Raw genomic sequence first — 18,375 nt, 5'->3', positions numbered from 1 at the left:
GGATGGTGTGTGTCTGTAGAAGGAGTGTACACACACACACGTCTCCCGATACGTACCTACTTCACATAGAATACTTGAAATTGTCTTAGTCCAACAATACAGTCCAAAACATATTGGAGCAGCGTGAACTTTAACCTTTCCTGGAATATACACACAGTTTACCAATAGAAAAAAGGTATACCCAAACGCGCTACAGCCCAGCTTAAACAAAAGGCTCCGATGGAGACGATTTATGCCGAAACATAAGCCCTTTTGTTTGTTTGTCCCGTCAATAAATCTTTCAGATTTACCCAGCAACAGAGGGCTCCTTTGTCTTCATCCTCCCTGCTAGTCACCAGTTGAAGTATCCTGGGGCAAATGTTTTTTTTTTTTTTATACATACAGCTTAATTGCATACAGTCATTCCTACGTGGACCACACCAGAACTTAACTACCGTATAACCATGTTGTCACACCAGTGAGAAAAGGAGTCCGCCTGTTATCAGACTTTCCAAAGAGAGAAAAATACAGAAAGTATCAGGCAGAATTTATTAGGAATATAGTACGAAAGAAATCGTAAATGAAAGAAGAAAGACTTGTAGAAAGACTTGTAATAAGAATGTCATTGCAATGTCATCCACTTGAGTTCACATTTGGACAAAGCTAAGATTCTGCACTTGTAGCCCCCCATTTCTGATTCAATATAAACAACTCCAATGTGAGACGGGGATCCTCCAAAAGTCCACGTCTTCAGTCCAAAACCTTTAAAGTCCCCGAAAGTGGTAGCAAAGGCAGACTAGAAATATTTAAAACATTACATTCTATCCTTAATCAATTATGGGTAACGTACATTCCCTTATACTCCATTTTGTTCTCCAGAGCGGGTATCCCTGGTAACACGACAAGGTACCCTTCATAAAGAGCACCTTAAAGTAGTGTAACACACTATAAATGTTTTCTTTCAGTTTTTTTTTTGCATACTGTATGGCTGTTTGGGGCGATTGAGGTGGATGTAGGAAAAGGTGGTGTGAAAAAGTGAGAAGAGAAAAGGCAACCCAAACGGATGGTGGGTGAGAAAATAAGAGTTTATAAAGCAGTGGATCATGTCATCGATTTACAGCTCCATACAAAAGACGTACAAAAAACAGCACCAACAGACACGCAGTGCTCTCACATGCCAGGGTCGTGTTCATTAGTGATAGCAACGGGAAACGTTTGCAACTGAACACGAACATTTGCATTTCTTATCGGACATGTCCAGGTAGTCAGTTTTCTTCTGTTTGGTCCCTAATGAACACGACCCAGGGAAGTGTGAATGAAAAGGGGATGGTGAGAAAAATAAACGACAACAAAACCAACCAAAGACAGAAACCAAAAATAAAGTAATTACATATTAAGGTGCTTAAACAATTGTTCTGCGGTCAGTGTCCTTCCTATGTGAATAGATACTCATTTACACACGAAAAAAAAGGCAAAATAAATTCTTAAAATCACATTCATTTAACACAAAAAGTATGCCTAACAAATGTTATTCAAATACATTGTTACAAGCTATTGCATTGACACTAATCGTTTCATTCATTCCGGACAGTAAAAAGGTCACCGTCAGAATTATCTAGAGAGAAAAAAACTACTCCAGGAAGATAACTGTATAATTCAATTACGCCGCTTATCTGATTATATTAGAGTATAGTAAAACATCCCATTTGGACAAAGGCAATGAATGTGGCGACAACATTAGCTATGTAATTCCTAATACAGTATTCAACAGCGATCTTAAAAAGAAAACCTCGTCATAGAATAAAATAACACCATTTCAAAAAGGAGGGTTGTGTTATTGTCGACACCTGAAGGTTTGTTGTATATTGACAAAAGTAAATGTCAGACTTGACTGGGAACAAATTTAGGCTAAGGGGATTTGCTGTGGTTGAAATTAGCCAAAAGCACACTTTACCTTAGGCCACTTCCACTAGAAGAAAGAACACAAAGTAAGCTGAGAAACTTATGTTGCTCTATCAGAGTTATATTTATGGACGGAGACATCTAAATGACGTCCTCTCAATATTCAATACTTTTCCCATTATAAATATCTTTACATACAAGAAAAGTGGGAAAACGGGTTGCTCTTGCATATGTTTTTCCAACGGTATCAAACTCCTAAAGCCCTAACGACAATCCAATGTAGCTCTCACTTGTAAAATCCGTAGCGTACTCATACATTTCAAGTGAGAAAAAGGATAAAACGCCAAGTCCACCGATCAATAAAATCCCAAATCTATAAATATTATTTCCCATCTAAAGTACAAAATGTACTGTAATTGTTCAAACAGAAGGGCTAAAAATTAAATATTTCCACTTCCACATTTGAAATAACTCGTATAGGAGTTCGCAAACACTATAATGAGAAACTGGAATTGACTGTAGGCCCATAGAGGGCAGATATCCAGAGCCTTCCGGTGCAAATAGAAGGCTCTGCAAATATATTTATACGCTTTCAATATCAATGCATTTGCCTCCAAACATTTCTTACCCTATCCCGTGGTACCCAGCAACACTTTGGGCATCGTGCATTAGACAGCGTCATCATTTTCACTGGGGGAAATAGGTGAGTGTTCCTGTGTTGGTGTATAACATTTATGAAGAAGATTTTTTACTAATAACGCTGTGGTTGTTTCATGTTGCTTATTGAAAGTTGCTGTGGATAAGAGCATTTGCCAAAGGATTAAACATTGAAATGTGTTGCAATGTCCTATGACAATATACTGCTCTGAAAATACCAACCTGCCCCCCTATTACAGATAATACACTTAAGGGGGGGGGGGGGTCTCTGTATTGATTTAACACTGAGGAAAAAGGGGGAAAAAAACATGTCCAAAACCAAGATGGCTGACATGATGACGTCAAGGCAATCCTGAGTGGCAGTTTACTTGGCATCTTTAACTCTTATCTTTACCATATTTGACCTTTCTGAATGTTACACAATCAACTTATCAATGGGTTAAAATATATCTAATAAATCAAATAAGAGCAGATGTCAACACTTAAAGGTGGCCATCTTGCTTGGCTACCATTCCTTCAGTATCTGAGGTGACAGGAATTCAAAAGTATGGATCTCTTCTACCGCTTCTCGATCATTTATAAAATAATTGTTTAATTAGTGGAATAGTCTCCTTTAGAGTTGGCTAGTTAGAGCTAAAACAAAATATTTGTTGTGACATTGTCACACATGCTTGGGCAAGGCTTCTTGGATGACCCGACGTAGTGGGGTCATCCTAGGGTCAGCTCCACCTCCCCCAAATCTTAACCTTAACCATTGGTGGGGAAAGTGCAAAACTGACCCAAATCAGTGTCTGGGAGCAACTTTACTCCGGTTTGGTTGTGTCCAATATGGGTTGTGCTAGAGATGGAAGGGTCCAAGTAAGGAGGGTGTGGGTGTGGATCGGATTCATCATTATAGTTTCTTGACGTAGTTTCCTGGAAAGGTTCCAAACTGCTTGCTCCGTCGGGAAGTCCCTTTGCAAAAACACAAAAACAGAGATGCCAATTTTCCACTATGTAGACACCCACGGTGACGTTAAAACATCCTTATAGGTCGTAATTGTAAAAGAGAATGTGTTTAATAAAGGCTAATAATAATCAACAATGAAATGTGTCCGTTTACATACTGTAGCCCACTCGAAGTGATTGATTCTAGAATTTCAGTGGTTCTTCTACGCAGAGGGAACTATCCAAATAATTGCTGTATTAAATAGTGTATTCAAATATTGCAAAAAACACAAATGATTCCCTGCACCGTTAAAATAAACCCAAGACCACATTCAAACCAAAGTTTATTTTTCAGAAGCTGTCTGTCTAGTTAGCAGCATTCCTACCAGACTGCAATGTAATCAGGAAATGAAAGATCTCGTCGAGCTAATTGGCAAGATTTCACAGAGGCCCCTTAAAAATCCCATTGCAACATGGCTGGACTTTGAGGAAGGAAGGAAATACAAGGACCTAGAAGTGAGGGGTCAAATTCATTCTCAGTGCAACCAGTCTTTAGTGGTAATATCCCCGTTTGGTATCATGCTGAGTGGTCAAAATGGATTAAGTGGACATTTCAGAGTGGGAGAGGAAGGCCCTGTTCTGAAACAACTCTTACTCCCTAGGCACTTCCCCTAGCCCCGAGTCACTTCCCCTAGCCCCTAAACCCTAGGCACTTCCCCTAGCCCCTAGGCACTTCCCCTAGCCCCTAGTCACTTCCCCTAGCCCCTAAACCCTAGGCACTTCCCCTAGCCCCTAGGCACTTTCCCTAGCCCCTAGGCACTCCCCCTAGCCCCTAGGCACTTCCCCTAGCCCCTACTCCCTAGGCACTTCCCCATAGGCATTTGTAAATCTGAGAGGACTGCATAGATCTAAGTAATGTGGCAGAAATTCCTGCTTGTCTATCAGACTATTACCACATTTCTTATCCTTATCAAAGTCTTTGAGATGTACGCCCTAAGTGCCTATAGGCTAGCGGTTGTTTCAGGATGGAGCTGACGTGTGTTGTACTCAGGGCACAGGCAGTAGATCACACAAGGAACTCGAGCACCACCTACTGGTGAGAGTGGGGTACGAGTTGAACATAAATGCGATTCAGTATCCACTGCTGCAAATCTACTAACTGCAGGGCTCTCCAACCCTGTTCCTGCAGAGCTACCGTCCTCTAGGTTCACTCCAATCCTAATCTAGCACACCTGATTCTAATAATTAGCTGGTTGATGAGATGAATCAGGTTAGTCACAACTGGGGTTGGAGCAAAAAACCTACAGGAGGGTAGCTCTCTAGGAACAGGGTTGAAGAACCCTCTACTACAGCCCACCAGAGCGTTGGTCTCCAAAAATGCACCCTTCGATCCTCCTTAACCGTGAAACTATTTCCGATCTTCTGTCATGACTGGATAGATAACAACAGCTTTGCTTTTCAACAACCAAGTACTGCGATCCTGTGAGGAAAAGGTGAAGTACTTATTCTCCTCTCTTACCGACAAACCAGCCGTCGTCGCACTTCTCCATGACGTCCACGACATCCCCCTCCTTCAGCTCCAGCTCGTCCTCGTTACGGGGCAGATAGTTGTACAGGGCCTGGAACCTGGGGGGGACACAACCAGGGCTGTGTGAGAAACGTGGCCCACACCGCTATAGCTTTGTGATAAGATCAATGTTGACGTCGGCAGGTAGCCTAGTGGTTAATTGGACCAGTAACCGAAAGGTCGCTGGTTCGAATCCCAGAGACGACTAGGTGATAAATGTGCCCTTGAGAAAGGCACTTAACTCTAAGTGCTCTGAATAAGAGAGTGTCAGGTCAAATGTATGTTGATGATAATGCTGATTGTACAAGTGATAAGGGGGCTATGCTCAAATGAAATAAATGTAACGTAGAACATCTGAGATAATGTTGCTGAAGATATTGATGATTACAAGAACGACCGATGGGGCCACAACCATGGAAACATAACCCACATTGCTACAGTCCTATGATAAGAATAGTATTGTTGTGTCAAGGATTGAGATTCTACTGTTACTTACAGGTCTCCTCCACCATGGAGCGAATCCTGCACAAACCTCTGAGACAGAGAGAGAGAGAGAGAGAGAGAGAAATAAGTACAGCGTGACAAACAGTTGATGGTGTCGATATAAATCCACTGCTTTGAGAGGCACACTTATCATTTGGCTCCATTCCCCTTTCAGATGAGAACAGAATCAAATAAACCCCCAAATCCACTCCTTAACAAAAAAACACACCCAATCTCAATGTTCAATCCCCCACAAAGAAACAAATGCACTACAATGTGGTCAAACAATATCATGCACTGAAATACCAGGTGTAACCAAAAGGGTATTATTAGAGAACAAAGACTACATTCCCCACAATGCACAGCTGCTAGTGTCACGCCCCTACCCTTCGACCTCTAACAGGCGACAGACAGGACCTTCGGGTCGCGACGGGGCTACGGGGGGGTTTACCGTCGACCGCGAGGAGGTCGTGCTTAAAAGGAGGCTGAAAGAACCAGAAATGCGACAACAACAACAACAACAAGACAGACAGCTGTCAGCCTCCATTTTCAGAAAGAACAAGAGCAGCCATTTTGACCACAGAGAATCACTGGTATTGTCCCAAAGGACACCCTATTCCCTATATAATGCGCCATTTTGTGTTACAAAGGTAAAGGTTAGTGCATTATATAGGGAATACGTTGTCATTTGACACAAAGACAATTTGGTTGCAAACTCCTGAGCACTCATGCTGTAGGCAAGGGCTGTCTTCCCATGCATACAAAGGCATACACCGTTTATACAGTATAGGTGATTTATACACCTCTTATAGGCTACACACAATACATCTAAAAGAAGCTCACCTAGGTACACACTGGCACTCTCTCATATTAACACGGAGCATATGGGCATCTGCAACCAGACGTCCAACATGCTGCTAATTTACGCAGTGTTATCACACAGCCGCACACACACTTCACTGGTCCAACAGGTGATTCATAAAAATGTATTAGGGCACAACACACACACACAGTCCGTCAGGGTTCATTTGAGTTAGCGTTTCTTATAAGTTGTTGTAGCACAATATGAGCACCTGCAGTGTCTTTTACCTTGATCTTAGGAGACCTAGGCTCTGGAAAAGGTACGAGTGGAGGGGAGGGAGAGGAAGGGGGAGGAGAAGAGAGGGGAGGGGAGGAAGGGAGCGCCTGTTGTGCGTCAGGGATGGGGGAGGTCGGAGGAGAGGGATGGGGGGGAGCAGGGGAGACCAGGGGTGGGATGGGCTGATGTGAGGCCAAAAGGGAGGAAGAGAGAGGGGTGGGAGAAGTGGGGGGAGGACGAGTAGAGGATGGGTGGGAGGTAGGGAGGGGTGAGGTGGTGGGAGGCGGAGAGGTGAGAAGTGGAGAGGAGGGTGAAGGAGAGGAGAGGTGAGAGGTAGAGATGAGGGAAGTGGGGGGAGGAGAGCAGGGTGGCACAATCTGTGGCGAGGAGGAGAGGGGGATTGGGGGAGGGGGAGAAAGACGGGACAGTGTAGGAGAGGAAGATGAGATAGCCAGGGCTTCAGCTGGTTGTGAGGCAGAGTAAAAAGCGGGGGATGGTGAGGAGGGAGGAGAGACGGGGGGAGGGAGGAGGGTGATGGGCTCTAACTGTGCCGGGCTGCACAAAGTGCTGTGACAGCGGGAAGGATAGACATCAGCCTGGGAAGGGAAGGAAAATGTGATACCAATCACACCCAGCGTCAAACCTCGAGCTGAATCACCATTCCAAAATGGAGGTTCATTATTGAAGCATTATTCTGCATAATCAAGTAAACATGAGCCAGAAAAGGCAAGATGTGAAACTACAGGGGTTTAGGGTCAATTCCATTTCAATTCATGACTGAAAAGCCTCCATATATCCAAGCCCTGGTTAACCAGGTCTTTTTAATCATAATAAGTACATCTTAAATATATTATCAAACTGTGTAAAACTGCTTGGAATTGGCTCGGGTTAGGTGTTAGCAAGCATGTGCGTATGCTTCAACGGAGTCTGAAACCTGGTCCACACTTCATGCGCTACCTCTGTTTTCAGTCCCTCTCTGTGGACAGTTATAGTACCACAGTCGTCTTCTTCCTCCTCCTCCTCTTCTTCTTCCCCTCCTATAGCTTCCTCCCCTTCCTCAATGTACAATGTCATCGGCCTCTGAGAACCCGCTGTCCTCCTATTCACCCTTTTTGATTGGCTGTCCTGCGTGATGGACATGGGCTGTGTAGTCACGGGCCTATGAAACTCAGTCTCGAGCCTAACCCTGCTCTGTGATTCGTTGGTCAGTGCCACGTGCGGGGGTTCCACGGCCGGCCTGAGAACCTCCCCTCCGTCTTCGTCACACATGGGCTGATCCAGGATCATAGACAACAACTGATCATAGGGATCTTCCACTTGCTCCTGAAGAGACGGGGGTTCTGTTTCTAGTTCTAGGGATACTGGCTGAGCACTTGACCTGTACCATGGCAACAAATCTGCGTGCGTGTCCGCCGGCTCGGGTTCAGCGCAGAAGAACCCCCCTCTGCCTGCTAGGGACAGTGGTTCGTTCTCTTCACTGTCTCTTAGGCCCCTCTCTTCGAGGTATCCCAGGAAGGAGTCGGGCACGGGGGAGGCGCAGGGAGAGGAGGAGTCAGGAGGAGGGGGCGGAGAGAAAGGAGGGGCTGAGGGGGGGGAGTCTAAGTCAAACAGCCACTGCTTGACAGCCGGGATGGAGGCAGCGAGACGACTCGATGCGTTTCGGGGCGGAGGGGTGAGCCCTCGTTTTGGCGGCGCGGGAGGGCTGGCCCTCCGTTCTTGAGCTTCCAGGAAAGGGAGGCGGCTCGGGGGGATGGGGTACGGCGTAGGTGGTACGGGGCTATTGGAGGAGGGGGGGCCAAGGGCAAGCCAATCGCCGGTGACGGCCTGCAGACGCTGGGTCTTCACAGGAGGAGGGGTGTGGGGTGAGGGGGGCGTGGAGCGAGGAGGATTGTGGTGGTGATGGAGGGAAGGGGGGGTGGGAGAGCTGTCGAATGGCTCCGGAGGGAGAGAGAGAGAGAGAGAGAGAGAGAGAAGGGGTATAAAAGAGGAAACTTACACACCAGGAGTGGAGAAGGTGTGAGGGACTGAGGGAAAGAGGAGATGCACACAAACTCGTCCACACTGCTAGTCCCTCTGCCATCCAAACCCAACAGTACCCTCTCTCCATCTCATTTCATTCTCTAGTACATACACATATTTCACCAGGCTCAAAATGTTCTACATGCGTCTGGGTCCACTTGTGTGAAAGCCTCTCCGTTAAAGGGAGAGTACGGAGATTTGCCATATTTAGGTATTTGTTTCCTTACCGTGAAAGCAGTCTGTGGACAAGGAGGAACTGTAATCCACACTCAATATCCCAATTAGCATTGTGATGCTATCCCTTTTGGGTGGACATGACTTCTCCTTTAAGCCACAGCATGTCGACAGCTACTTGAGATGGCATGGTACATATGTAGCTTTCTTAAAGGGGAGGTAGTAGGATCCCTAACACATTTACAGCGCTTAGGAAAAGCTTTACACAACGTCCAGAAAGAGGACACGGTGCAAGTGACAAGACTTGCTTGCTCTTTGGAGTTTTAGGCTGGGTATCTTTAATGCACTGTGACAACTGCTGATGGAAAAAGAGCTTTGTATATATTTTGGGGGGTTGATTGATTCAGACTTAAAGGTGGCTTCAGCGATATGACATCATCATACACAGCGGGGCAACTTGTTGCTCACGGACATAAAAAAACAACAGAATTAAAATCTGCCAAAACACACGGTCACAATTGGCTTACTCCAGCTTGGGCCCTCCCCTGAGGCGTGTCCCAACGGTGGCTGAATAGTGTTTGGAAGTGTATAACACTAGTTACAGATCTAGGATCTGTTACAGATCTAGCTTCCCCTCCCCCAATCCTAACCTTAACCATTAGTGGGAGAAATGCAAAACTGACCCAAGATCAGCGTCTACGGGCAACTTCACCCTGCACCAGATAACACGTGGCTGGAGTAACTTTGAAAATCAGAGGACGGGCTCATTGTAATAGGTAGAACAGAACCCTATCAAACACCTGTTCCAGCCATTACCATGAGCCATCCTCCCTTTCACCAGCCTCCACTGGTGACTAAATACTGTAACAAGTGACCTGCTCATTGGGCGCTGCACTGTGGCTCCCCTCTGCTTCAGCCTAATGTGTGTATTGTATACTGGAGCAGAAGACAACATTTCCAGTCTTTTCTGGACTAATAAAATCATTCTTCTTCTTCTGTCCCTACCTTGGCGGGCATGGAGCCCTGTGTCCTGTTGCTGGGGTAGCCATGTGGGTCTGGGTGGTGGGAGGGGGCGGGGCTCTTGGATGGCGAGCGTTTGACGATGTCTATGTAGGCCACGGGGAAAATGCCCTGCTTGGTGGTGTCTGGGATCTTCCCCTCGTACCAGTTCTGGTCCACCTGTCTCAGCAAGACTACCCGCTCACCCTGCAGATTGTATACGCAGGTGAACACACACGGACATACGCACAAATATATGTGCACATCAACGCACACGGGAATTTGAGACACTTCAGTGAACAGACATGCGCATTGAATCATGCACCAACACGCACACACACACACACTCCTCACCTTGCGGAGGGACAGCTCCACGTTAGTGTCAGCGTTGAAGTTGTACCGGGCCACCCCCTCCCCGATCTCTCTGACGTGTGCTGGTGGAGGAGGCCTGATCGGCTGCTGCTTCTCTGGCAACGCCATCTTCTGTGTGTGTGTGTGTGTGTTTGGAGAAAGCGCGGGGAAAGCATAGGTCAGAGAAGTAATCAATTAAACTGCAAACTGGGTGATAACACACACACAATCATTATCATCTGAAACACACACACACACACAGGTGGGCGACAGGTAGCCCAGCTGTTAACCTCTTGGAAATAGGGGGCGCCCTTTTCACTTCTGGATAAAATTGTGCCCAATTTAAACGGCCTCGTACTCTGTCCTAGATCATATGATATGCATATTATTATTACTATTGGATAGAAAACACTCTGAAGTTTCTAAAACTGTTTGAATTATATCTGTGAGTAAAACAGAACTCATTTGGCAGGCAAACTTCCAAACAGGAAGTGAAAATTCTGAAATGGGTCTCTGTGAAAGGCTTCGCCTATTCAATTGTCTTGTAATTATGGATCTGTATGCACTTCATACGCCTTCCACTAGATGTCAACAGGCAGTAGAACGTGGAATGAAGTGTCTAGCCTTCTCTGGGACCGGATGAGAGTCGTTGGAGTGAGAGGTCAGCCATATTGGCAGTATTTGGCTACGCACTTAGGGCTTGTCATATCTTTGTCTGCAATGCGTTAGGTAGACACGAAGAAATGCTCCGTCTTATTGGATATATTTGTGAAAAACATCCTAAAGATGGATTCTCAACTGAGTTTGACCAGTTTATTCGACTTTTATTATCACTTTTTGAATTTTTCGTTCATGCATAAAATCTTCATGGACACGTGAGCTACACCATGCTAGCCAAAGTTGCTAATTCGACAGAAGAAATGGACATTCTAAAACAAAACAACGATTTATTGGAACTAGGATTCCTGGCACTGCATTCTGATGAAAGTTCATCAAAGGTAAGGGAATATTTATGATGTTATTTCGTAATTTTGTGGACTCTTTGGACTCCAACATGGCGGAGAATGGCTGAGCGCTGTCTCAGATTATTGCATGCTGTGCTTTTTACTAAAGTTATTATTTTTTTTAAATCTAACACAGCGGTTGCATTAAGAACCAGTGTATCTTTAATTATATGTGCACCATGTATTTTTCAGCAAAGTTTATGATGAGTTAGATTACGTGGCTGTCTAAAATTTCTCCGGACATTTTGGTGCCATTTGTGACCATGGCGGCAATGTAAAACCACGATTTGTAGCTATAAATATGCACATTTTCGAACAAAACATAAATGTATTGTATAACATGATGTCATAAGACTGTCTTCTGATGAAGTTGTTCAAAGGTTAGTGATTAATTTTATCTCTATTTGTGGGTTTTGTGAAAGCTATCTTTACGGTGAAAAAATTACGTTGTGTGTTGGGCTATTGTGGTGAGCTAACATAAATATATGTTGTGTTTTCGCTGTAAAACATTTTAAAAATCGGACATGTTGGCTAGATTCACAAGATGTTTATCTTTCAATTACTGTATTGGACTTGTGATTTCATGAAATTATATTATAGGTTAAAGAGAGTTGGGCCAGTAACCGAAAGGTCACTGGTTCAAATCCCCAGAGACGGCAAGGTGGAAAAATCTGCCTTGAGCAAGGCTGTTAACCCCCCAACAACAACAACTCAGCTGATTCAGAGGGGTTGGGTTAAATGCGGAAGACATTTCGGGTTGAATGCATTCAGTTGACTAGGTATCCCACTTCCCTTTCACCCCACACACACTCAATGTGCTCTACCTCTATGTAGGAGATGGGGAAGATGCCCAGTCGTCCACGGTGCTCTCCCTCGTACCAGTTGCTGTCGATCTGTCTGATGATGTTGACCGCGTCTCCCTTCTTGAACGTCAGCTCTCTGAAACAATGGTCACAAGATGCTTCTTAAAACCCCAAACACCTGTCTCTATGGGTCGGTTTCCCAGATGAAGCATAGTCCTGAACCAAAAGGATCTCTATTGAAATTGCTTTTCAGTCCAGGACTGGGCTACCAATGACATGTATTGATTATATGTGGCCCACGCAGGAATTAAGCCCAAAAACCCAGGCGTTGGCAGCACTGTGTTATAAGGGTACACGCATTGAGTCATATGGAATCGTCAATGTGACATTGTTAACCAGCCAGGAACTAGTCTCGAGCCCAAACTCTAAGGGTATTAAGCCGGAACATTGTGGGAGGCAAGCTGGATGTCTAAGAGACTAGCCAAGCACCATTTTAGTATGAAGAGCAATGGCAGCAACACTCGTCCATGCATGCCTTTCAAGGTCGGGAAATGATTAAGCAGGCGGATGTGAAGGTAAGCAAGTCACTGCTTTTTAACCTAAAATTAATTACCCACTGCACCATACCAGTGTCTATAGTACAGTGTGTGAACAAAGCAATTTTCTACATTACGTAGTAAATAAAATATGAGGTAGAGTCCTAGAAAACCAATTTATCTTTTTGATCCCAATTTTCACTTGTAGACACTGGAATGGGCTGGAGATAACAAATATGAGGTTATTGCCCATAACTGAGGTTAACTTTGGCCCCCTCAAAGAAAAGCGGACTGTCTGTTTTAAGCGCGTGCCCAGCCTACATGCTTCCAAACCAGTGCAGCACACGCCACGGTCCCCGTATCTCCTCATTGCGTTCAGCCGCTCTACTCACTTAGCAGTCTGTGCCTTAAAGTCATATATAGCTCTGGCAGGCTGTTTCTGATGGAGGAGAGAGAAGAGAATGAGTTGGGTCATCTGCTTATGGGAGACCTATGAAGATGGAGATGAGAGAGAGGGAGGGAGGTATATAGAGAAAGGGGAGAGAGCAGTCTTGTGTTACCAGATATGATACAATTATGTTGACATGTAAAGCTCATCAGGACAGTGAAACAATTCTTATTGAATCAATCAACAACCTGGTAGAGAAGAAAACCACCCCTTTGGGCCAGTAGTGTAATAGCATGTTAAAAATACAATACATCTTCTAAATAGGAGTACCAGTGTTTCCCCTAGAATTGAATAGACGGGGTGTCTAGCTCTTTGGACCCCACCTAAAAAAATGTGGCTTCAATTGAAAATGTTGCAGATTTAATGTGCCCGGAAATAAAATAATCTATGGAAAACACTGGGATGTACGGGTTTAGCTAGTCTCGCGATGCTATACTTCCAAGTCTCATTCATCACTCGGCTATTGGGGCCTCAAAGTTAGTCTGGAAAATCAAAGTTCTGGCTACCTCTCTGTCCGGGGTGGCTCGTCTGGTCTGCCCCCCTCCCCCGTCGCTGGTGGTTGTGTTGTACCCCCTGGAGGCATCCTGCTCTGTGAGGGGGAACAGCACAGGGGTCAGGGGTTATCGTCAGGGTCAACAAAACAGTGTTACCATGGCGATGGGACGACACATGCACAGCGACGCCAGGAGGCACGTTCAGAAGGGCGAAACCGCTACAGCATGCTCAGATAGAAATGTATTGTGCAGAAACTGACATGATGGTCTTTTATGCAGAATATCATGTTGGCTCTATTCGTCACATTTCCCATGGGAGGATTCAGAAGGGTGAAATGCGCAGGTGGACATGCAACACTATAGAGCTGACACAAGTATCTATTCTCCACGATTAAAAGAGGAATGTCCGCTCTATTCAATATATTCTGTGTCTTAGCGTTCTGTAGCGTTGCGGCCTCCCCGAGTAAACCACGTATATGGGTGATGAGGTATACGTAATGGGTGATGGTATCATTCAGGGTAGTGACGTCATCCAGGAAATGAGTGTCGGGCAGGAAATGACTAAATCAAATAATGAATGAATTAAAATGCATTTTATTTCCATTTCGGGGTAAACACATGGTTTGGATAGTGTAGCACAGTATGATTGAAAGGAAAAGCATGCACGTCACAAAACCGGAACAGAACATTTGAACAGAAGAGAACAGAAGGATAAGTCATTTATACCAGCAAGCACATACAGTGAGCTCCAGAAGTATTGGGACAGTGACAATTTTGTTAATTTGTCACTGTCCCAATACTTAGAAATCACTGGGCATTCCAAAAATAGAACTATCCAATTGATAAATCGTCCATATCGGGATGTCTCATGGTCTGACAAACACACATGGTCTGACAAACAGCAAAAATGGTGTCACTGTCCCAATACTTTGAGCTCACTGTACATTTAAAAAATATTTCAATCCAATTGATAAACCATCCATAACAAAATCATGAATACAAGTGGTTCAACGTAAAAAGGCACGTAACAAAGGGGAGGGAAACAATAAAGAAAAAAGAGATATACGCCAACAATAACACAACCAAACCTAGTCATGGATGGACCGATACATCTCTAAATAATAGGGAACCAAATACAGTCAACAACAAAATCATTTAACCATATAAGGGAATGAAGAGGAAGCATGCGGTCCCTGGGTGTCTTGAGGATGAGCCAATAGGAACAGGGCTTCTTTAACCTCAGCTCTGTTCATTGGCCCGTTGCTGGAGCACAGTGACTGGTAGGAGGGAGGTGGTCACAGGCAGGCAGTACTGGGGGAGTTGAGGAGGGAGAGGGACTGAGGGCTGGTGTGTGTACTGTGTGTGTGTGTACTGTGTGTGTGTACTGTGTGTGTGTGTGTGTACTGTGTGTGTGTGTATGCTCCACCTGCATTGCCGTTGCCTGGCTCCTCTCCATAGTTGTCATTATTGGAGGCGTCGGTATGACGACTGTAACAGGCACTTAGCGGCGACTGTAGCCGCGGCGACAAGCCGTACACGTTTGGACTCCCGTCGGGGTATGAGGCGTTCGAGGGACCCCCCTTGCGGCTCCCCCTCTGCCCCCGTAACGAGGAGCTCCTCTCGGGCACATCCGGGAGGATCTCAGCCAGTAGCCTCCGAAGGATGCCATCGTCTGGTAGCCTAGCGCCGCTCCGGCCTCGCTCCGCTTGGATGTGTTCGTAGATATCCCTCAAGGCCGCATCCAAAGCTTCATAGACGGCTTCTTTAGACTTGGGCCTGGTACTTCGACCTCCACTACTTCTTCTCGAAGTGGGTGGAGAATCACCCTTTTTCCTCCGGAAAGGCACGGGACTGACGAGGAAGGCCAGCTTGGACATCCCCTGCTGGGTTTGGGCTGCTTGGGACGAGGGGGGTAGAGCATGGTGGTCCCCTCCGTTCCCTCCCCTTCCCCCGTGTCTGGTTTGCTGTGTCTGGGGGGGTTTCTGCCGGAGATCCTGACGGGCCCGCTCCCGCTCGTGGCGCAGCATGGTGGTGAAGCGGGTGTTGGAGGCCGGGCAGCGTCCTTTACACGAGCTGATGAGGTGACGGTGCTGGTAGCCCTGACCCTGACCGAGAGACTGATGACTGGGGTTGTGGTGGCTGTGGGTGGCTGTGGTGGTGGTGGGAGGAGGGGCCGTAGAAGCTCTCGACTGACGAGGTGAGCGAGCAGTGGTCGAAGTCACTCTCGCTGCAGAAGGAGGATCCTTCGACTTGGACAAAGTCACTGAGGTCCGAGGCGGCTGCATCCTGCTCAGACTCAGAGTACTCGGCCCCCGGGACAGCGGCCCGTCGATAAACGAGGGGGTCGGGGAAATCGTGGGGGTCCAGGGCGAGGCGGGGCTGACCCTCGGGCGGGCTCCTCGCCCCCTGGTGAGCGTGATGGGACGTCCCGTTCCCATTCCCGTTGTTAATGTCCTCTTCTAGCAGAGACTCAATGGAGAAACGGCGTTTGGGGTACCCGGGTGTCTCCCTGCCCCCGCCGCCTCCTCCCCCGCTACTACTGGCGCGGGACGATGATCCGCCGGGCGTGGTTGTGCCAGACGGGACCTCGCTATCTCCCAAGTCGGGCATGGACTTGGACTTCTGGATGAGTTGCTCGTATGTGGAGATGCGCGTTGGCACCGTATCGCGAGGGACCTCCAGGCCCCACGACGGCCCCCAGGGGGAGAGTTTTCGGGGGAAGAGGTGCGGCTGGCGCTCCAGCTCCAGGATGCGGGCACGGACCGAGCGGATGACGTCAGAGGGCAGCAGCTGGGCGCGGTCGATGTGGTGCATCTTGCGGTAGAGCTTCAGGAAGCCTGGCGCGTCGTGGGCACGTCGCCGGTGCGGGCGAGGCAAGGAGCGGGTAGAGGACGATGCGGTTTGCCCCAATGGGTTGTCGAATACCAGTGACCCGGCGCTCTCCGAACGGGTAGCCTTGTGCCCGCCCGGGTGCCCGTCGTTGAGCAGGTTGTCACAGCTACGCGACCTCAGCTTTGCGGGCGAGGGCGGCGCGTCTTCGGCGCTGCTCCATGTCTCGCCGTCCTGCCGCCGCGTCTGCCAGCCATTCTTGAAGCAGGCGATGCGCTTGAGGGGCGCGGAGGCGGCCCCCGGGTTTGCATCGTCGCCGTGGCGACGGTGGGCGAGGTTGGAGGGCACGGGGGAGAGAGGGGAGCGGAGGTACGGGCCCGGGGAAGAGCTCAAACGGGGGGAGCAGGTCATGTCGCACGCGTCCCCACCTTTCAGACGATCCCATAAACCAGAGCAGCGTGGTAGAGGGGAAAAGAGGAGGAGAGGATATTAACCGCGAAGAGAGTGAGAGGAATAGAGATAAAGAAATAGAGAGGGAGAAATATACGCTATAACAGAGCACTTGAACATACTGTAGCCTTCATCATGCAATGGTGGAGAGGGTGAGAACGAGAGAGAGGCTAAAACAGAGCACTTGAACATCAGTTCCATTGTGCCAATCACAGAGCACAATGGTGGAGAGAGAGAGACGGGGGGATTTACAATACACATCTCACATCCTTTTCACGATATACCCTACACAGTGCACAAAACATTAAGAACACCTGCTCTTTCTATGACTGATCCAGGTGAATCCAGGTGAAAGCTATGATCCCTTTTGACGTCACTTGTTAAATCCACTTCAATCAGTGTAGATGAAGGGGAGGAAACAGGTTAAAGAAGGATTTTCAAGCCTTGAGACATGGATTGTGTGTGTGCCATGCAGAGGGTGAATGGGCAAGACACTGCAACGCTGCTGGGTTTTTCACATTCAATAGTTTCCCATGTGTATCAAGAATGGTTCACCACCCAGAGGACATGCAGACAACTTGACAACTGTGGGAAGCATTGGAGTCAACACGGGCCAGCATCCCTGTGGAACGCTTTCGACACCTTGTAGAGTCCACGCCCGATGAATTGAGGCTGTTCTGAGGGCAAAAAGGGGCTGCAACTCAATATTAGAAAGGTGTTCTTAATGTTTTGTCAGTGTACATGCAACAGTAATCTTTTCTGTTGCCGCCACACTATGAGACAAAACCTGTGAACATAATGAACGGAATTAGACGCCACACAACAGGCTTTATTTCCCAATCCTTTCCTGGGGGGGTACCCCGACGGGACGGGGGGGGGTTCACATTTTTGCTCCAGCTCCGTATTCACACACCTGATTCGACTAAACAACGGCGTGGTTATATGTTGACTTGTCGATTTGTTTGGGATATGTGTTAGCGTTAGCCTGTAATCCTAGCAGATTTCTTCCATTGGCTGTTTATTTTTTATTTCACCTTTATTTCACCAGGTAGGCCAGTTGAGAACAAGTTCTCATTTGCAACTGCGACCTGGCCAAGATAAAGCGAAGCAGTTCGACACGTACAACAACACAGAGTTACACATGGAATAAACAAACATACAATCAATAATACAGTAGATCTATAAACAGCACGTGAAAACGAGGTAGGATAAGAGAGGTAAGGCAATAAATAGGCCATGGTGGCGAAGTAATTACAATACAGCAATTAAACAGTGGAATGTTAGCGCTGGGCTAGGACAAAAATGTGCACCCCCTGAATTGGACTGAGAAACACTGAGTTAGAACGTTCCCATTAGCTCGTGGAACATGGTCGTTTGTTTACAGTGGCAACACAAGGCTATTTAGACTGGGCTGGATGCTCCTTGACCTGGAAGAGGCCCTCAGCATAGCGTGAGAAGAGGAGATTTGTCTCTCAGTGGGCTTGTGTACGGTCTGATTGCTGTCGGGCATAGAGTGAGTGAGCACAGAGAATGTGTGTGTGTGTGCGCAAGCGTGTGTGAATGCTTGTACATCTGCAAGGGAGAGGTTGTTAAGATTGAGTTTGTGTGTTTTTGTGTGTGTGTGCGTGCGTTTGAGAAAGCTTATACATCAGAAGAGAGGGAGGTTGATTGTATT

At 46.9% G+C, this 18,375-nt stretch overlaps 1 pseudogene; it reads right to left on the bottom strand.

Moving 5' to 3' along the window:
* Positions 1-514: 514 nt before the first annotated feature.
* Positions 515-18,375, bottom strand: part of LOC139566932 (sorbin and SH3 domain-containing protein 2-like) — an 87,304-nt pseudogene continuing 69,443 nt past the window's right edge.

The sequence above is a fragment of the Salvelinus alpinus genome, chromosome 39, assembly GCF_045679555.1.
Source record: "Salvelinus alpinus chromosome 39, SLU_Salpinus.1, whole genome shotgun sequence".
In the NCBI taxonomy this organism is placed as follows: Eukaryota; Metazoa; Chordata; class Actinopteri; order Salmoniformes; family Salmonidae; genus Salvelinus; species Salvelinus alpinus.
The sequence above is the reverse complement of the archived record's forward strand: the minus strand, read 5'-3'. Positions and strand labels throughout refer to the sequence as shown.